Source organism: Coregonus clupeaformis, chromosome 24, assembly GCF_020615455.1.
Source record: "Coregonus clupeaformis isolate EN_2021a chromosome 24, ASM2061545v1, whole genome shotgun sequence".
NCBI lineage: Eukaryota > Metazoa > Chordata > Actinopteri > Salmoniformes > Salmonidae > Coregonus > Coregonus clupeaformis.
The window spans coordinates 488,761-494,723 of NC_059215.1; positions in this window are offsets into that span (position 1 = coordinate 488,761).

Sequence of the window (5,963 nt, forward strand, 5' to 3'; positions counted from 1 at the left end):
TGTGTGTGCATATTGCAGACAGAGAGAAAGAGACCGAAAGAGAGTTCGAAAGACAAAGTGAAGTTGAAGTAACAGTATTTACACCACAGATAGAATCACCCACTCAATGCCCACTCATTAACACTACTCCAGCTTGTTAGCACGGATCTTTTCGAAAAGCTCTCATTCTGACCTCCCGTTATCGATCCAGAGTTCCATGACAACAAATCATTCCTGGGAAACAAATGTGTTTTCGTCTCAACGTATAGGCCAAGCGATTAGCCACAAGTAGATGTGAAACAATCGATCAAGAGCTAAAAATATGCGTTCCAAATGGCACCCTTCATAGGGTACTACTTTTGACCAGGGCCCATAGGGAACAGGGTGCCATTTGGGAAGCACATTAGTTAGCAGGAATGAACAGATCAGGGTTAAGAGTAATCCAACCACAGCAAGAGCAATGTGAAGCACTTGAGAGGAAAGCAGTTGTAATGACTGCTTTATCGATGACCCAAAGGAATGGTGGCCAAACTGAGAAATTCCTCTCACACCATCCCCATGAGAATGGCTTCCGTTGGCCACTTTGGCTTCTATTTCCTTGGTGGAATAGACTGATTTGTTGCTCCCTGTGCACTGTGAACCCATGGCTCACTCCTCTAGTATGTGAACCGCAGCACAGAGCACACCTGCCCCCTTCTGAGACTCAACCGTGATGCGTATCTTTTTGCAAAAGCATCACAATGTCATGCATATAAACTGATACCAGGCTGGAGACTCACTTGCACTGCCTAGCCACAGCACTGCTTCTATTCAATGAGATAGAGTTGACATTACATTGAAGGTTCTGCTCTCTCACCCACGTTTAACAGGTTTAGCTCAGTTGGTAGAGCATGGCACTTGCCGGACTGAGCCTCTCGAAGACCTATCTATCTTTCTTTCATGAGTTTATTTTTGTACGCAGCACCTGCAGGTTATTGGATGTGCGTACACTGTGTTTGAAACTGGGCTGAAAACCTGAAAACTCAATGCTGATGTGAAAATATCTGATATGATTATTTCTCAAGGTGATTATTTCTAAGAATTGGCTCTTAGCCAACGGACAGTATAATTCCAGGAAGACACTCTCTCTCTCTCTCTCTCTCTCTCTCTCTCTCTCTCTCTCTCTCTCTCTCTCTCTCCGCTCTCTCTCCCGCTCTCTCTCCCGCTCTCTCTCTCCCGCTCTCAATTCAATTCAATTCAATAGACTTTATTGACATGGCAAGTAAAATTACTTACATTGTCAAAGTATAGATATAACAAAAATGGTGGGCCCAACACCAATAATAGTAGTAGTAGTGGAAATGGGATTACCATTAACAGCAACTACAACAACAATATTAATGAGAATAACAATACATTAAAGCAATAGTAGTCAACCAATCTCAACATGACTGAGAAGACACAGTACATGGTATGAAAGCCAAAACAGAACAGGAAATATTATTGACATTACATTACACTTTTCACTGGCTGTCCCTCAGGTTGTGGCAGGAGGACACATATTTGGCTGCCAAAATTGCACATTTTGGCTTTTCACCCAATAAATATTGGATTTTTCTTCCTCTTTTATAGTTTCAAATTCTTTGTACTTAATGATAATATTGGGAAAAAAAGATTCTCTTAGGTCTGAGTATTTTTCACAGTGTAGTAGGAAATGCAGCTCTCTCTCTACCTCTCCCCGGAGGCAGAGTGAGCACAGCCTGTCCTCTCTGGGCAGCCAGGTTTGCCTCTGACGACCGGTCTCTATAGCCAGACTGTGCTCACTGAGTCTGAACCTAGTCATTGTTTTCCTCAGTTTTCTATCAGTCACAGTGGTCAGATGGTCTGCCACCATGTACTGTCTGTTTAGAGCCAAATAGCATTGAAGTTTACTTTGATTTTTTGTGGTGTCTTTCCAATAGGTGATATATTTTTATTTTTGCTTTGTGATGATTTGGTTGGGCCAGATTTTCTGAGTGCTGTCCTGAGGCTCTATGAGGTTGGTTTTGGTTAGTGAACTGAGCCTCAGAACCAGCTGGCTGAGGGGACTCTTCTCTTGTTTCATCTCTTGACCTAGTAGAGCTGTGTGATGGAATGTTTTGGGGTCACTTGTTTTTAGGTGGTTGTAAAATTTGATGGCTCTTTTTTCTATTCGAATAAGGAGGGGGTATTGGCCCAATTCTGCTCTACATGCGTTATTTGGAGTTTTTCTTTGCACTTGCAATACAGTCTTGCAAAACTCTGCATGCAGTATTTCGATTGGATGTTTGTCCCATTTGGTTAATTCAGTATTAGAGAGCGGACCCCATACTTCGCTGCCATATAGAGCAATTGGTTCTATAACTGGAAAATTTTGAATGGCATAGAATGCTCTTCTTGCTTTGTCTCTCAGCTCATTCACAGCCATGTGAAAGCTACCTGTGTTGCTGATATTTAGTCCTAGATATGTGTAATTTTTGGTGTGTTCTAATAGAACTGTGTCCAAATAGAATGTATATTTGTCATCCTGATTTCCGGACCTTTTTTGGAATGTCATTATATTCGTTTTTTTTAGATAAACGGTCAGGGCCCAGGTCTGACAGAATCTGTGCAGATGATCTAGATGCTGCTGTAACCCCTCCTTAGTGGGAGACAGTAGCACCAGGTCATCTGCGTACAGCAGACACTTGATTTCAGTGTTGTGTAGGGTGAGACCAGGTGCTGCCGATTGTTCTAATGTTTTTGCCAATTCATTAATGTAGATGTTAAATAGTGTTGGACTTATTGGGCAGCCCTGTTTCACTCAACGTCCCTGAGAGAAGAAGTCCCTGAGAGAAGAAGTCTTCCCTGAGAGAAGAAGTCTCTCTCTCTCTCTCCCGCTCTCTCTCTGTCTCTAAATCATTCACTATTCACCTCTAAGCTTCAACAGATAGCGGCTCCGATTAAGTCGTCATGGCAACACGTCGCTAACCGCTGTAGCTAAACGAGGCATGTGCAGGCACGTTTGGTTTAATTAGTGTCATGAGTTTGATAAGGTCGCCATGGAAACCAGTAAGGGCCACTCCAACGTGTCTTTCAGTTGTGTCCCAATGGCACCCTATTCCCTATTTATTGCACTACTTTTGACCAGAGCCCAGGTGTTCTGGTCAAAAGTGTGTTCTGCAAAGAATAGTAAACTATTTACGACGCAGCCTTACTGCCTTGCTACTGTTAAGAACACTATTCTGAAAATCATTTCTATTGGAATGGGGCCTCCAGGTACCTTCTTAGTGATTGATATCTGGGCCCCTAAGCCATCAAATCGGCCATGGGTGCCTTGAGACACTTATGATGGTTCAAATGTATAGCCTATTCAACCCCCAGAGCAACCTTGATTTAATATTTTGGGACTAGACATGGAATGATGAATCAACGAACAGATAAGGAAGAGTATAAATGCCCACCTTCCTTAGGAGGGGGCATATTATTAGAACCTTGCAGAAGTGTTGTTTTGGTCTCCCTGTGCACAGCTCTGTCTAATAAAACTCTTAAATATAGAAACTGTTCACCTTATCGTTCATATCCAGCATTTCTCCACACCTTGACCAGTTTTAAATTCCTAACATTTGCTGTTGCAAGAAGGGTGGGACCGGAGGACACGTGACAAAAGAGGTGAGTGCTTTTTCATATTAATTTAGAATTATATGAATTTGATGTAATCGCACCACCTCACATGTAAAGTTAATGTTAAAAGTCCTAATGTCACGTGTCTCTGTCTGTGACCCGACCAATGTGGTAAAGAACAGAAGTGAATCTGATAACTGTGGTGTGTAAATGTGAAAAGCATTGATAAGTGTGTCTTCATTTATTTCTGGGTTGCATGCTGCATGACTGTCTGTTTGTTTATGTCACAAGAGAGCTCTTTTGGCAACTTTTGGGTTTAGTGTATTGCAATACAATCACGGTAACTAGAGCGAAGGATTAAATTGAAGCTCTGTCCGACAGATATAGCTGAGGTGAATGATTCAATTGAAGTCTCAGCAGGAGGAATCTCCATAAGAGAACCGGAAGAAACTCCACAAGAGAACTGGAGGAAACTCCATAAGAGAACCAGAAGAAACTCCACAAGAGAACCGGAGGAAACTCCATAAGAGAACCGGAAGAAACTCCACAAGAGAACTGGAGGAAACTCCATAAGAGAACCGGAGGAAACTCCATATAAAGCACTGTCCTGATTATTCCAGATACACCGTAAGCAGGATGAAAATGGGTATGCATGTGCCGGCAATGTGTGGTTGAAAGTATGACCGAATGTGTGATTGACTGAGTGCGTATGATTTAAGATGAAGGCAACGGTGCGTGCTGCAATAGCTGGAAGCTGCAGTCTACTGTGATAGATAGTGGCATACAGTGGCTTGCAAAAGTATTCACCCCCCTTGGCATTTTTCCTATTTTGTTGCCTTACAACCTGGAATTTAAATGGATTTTTGGGGGGTTTTATTATTTGATTTACACAACATGCCTACCACTTCGAAGATGCAAAATATGTTTTATTGTGAAACAAGAAATAAGACAAAAAAAACTGAAAACTTGAGCGTGCATAACTATTCACCCCCCCAAAGTCAATACTTTGTAGAGCCACCTTTTGCAGCAATTACAGCTGCAAGTCTCTTGGGGTATGTCTCTATAAGCTTGGCACATCTAGCCACTGGGATTTTTGCCCATTCTTCAAGGCAAAACTGCTCCAGCTCCTTCAAGTTGGATGGATTCCACTGGTGTACAGCAATCTTTAAGTCATACCACATATTCTCAACTGGATTGAGGTCTGGGCTTTGACTAGGCCATTCAAATAAAATCAAATTATATTTGTCACATACACGTGTTTAGCAGATGTTATAGAGGGTGTAGCGAAATGCTTGTAGCTCCGACAGTGCAGTAATATCTAACAAGTATTAACTAACAATTTCACAACATATACCTAATACACACAAAACTAGTAAGGAATGGAATTTAAGAAAATATACATGGACAAGCAATGACAGAGCGGCAGGACTAAGATACAGTAGAATATTATAGAATAGAATGCAGTATATACTGAGATGAGTAGTGCAAGATATGTAAACATTATTAAAAAGACTGTAAACATTATTAAAGTGACTAGTGTTCCATTTCTTAAAGTGGCTAGTGATTTCAATAGGCTGGTGCAGCCTCTAATGTGCTAGTGATGGCTATTTAACAGTCTGATGGTCTTGAGATAGAAGCTGTTTTCCATTCTCTCGGTCCCAGCTTTGATTCACCTGTACTGACCGGATGATAGCGGGGTGAACAGGCAGTGATTCACCTGTACTGACCGGATGATAGCGGGGTGAACAGGCAGTGGCTCAGGTGGTTGATGTCCTTGATTATCTTTTTGACCTTCCTGTGGCATCGGGTGCTGTATTTGTCTTGGACAGCTCAAATACAAGCGACGATAAGGGGTCACTAAAGACCTGAGCAAAGATGAATTGGATGGGTAGAATGCAATGTCCCGGACCAATGGAATAGCTGGTGGTCGGGGCTGAAGAAATGCAAAGGCAAAAATGCAGTAATATGAATTGCTTTGTGGTATGAACGCAAGACACGTAAATACGATGGAATAAAATCTACCCTTAAGAAAGGTTACTTTGGGAAAAAGAATAGTAGCAAAACAGTAGCAAACTATACACCCCTATATTCCTATGGCATTAAGCCTATGAAGATATATGCAGATTTATGCAAAGTGAAGTTGTTATAGTTCATAGAAGTTTCTCTCCCTTTTCCCCCTGTTCGATATTCTATTCTTTTGGCACGGTGGAAAAAGTTACTTGTTATCTAAACATTCTAAAACACCTGCCAAAATGGAGAAAGAGTGGTGAGACATGAATGGCCAGCCAGGTGATGGTTGGAGTTTTTGGGTCGGGAAAACAAGTCAGATAAGGCAGCCATGTTGATACTGTATGTGAACGTTTTAGCTCTTCTCGAGTTGTCTG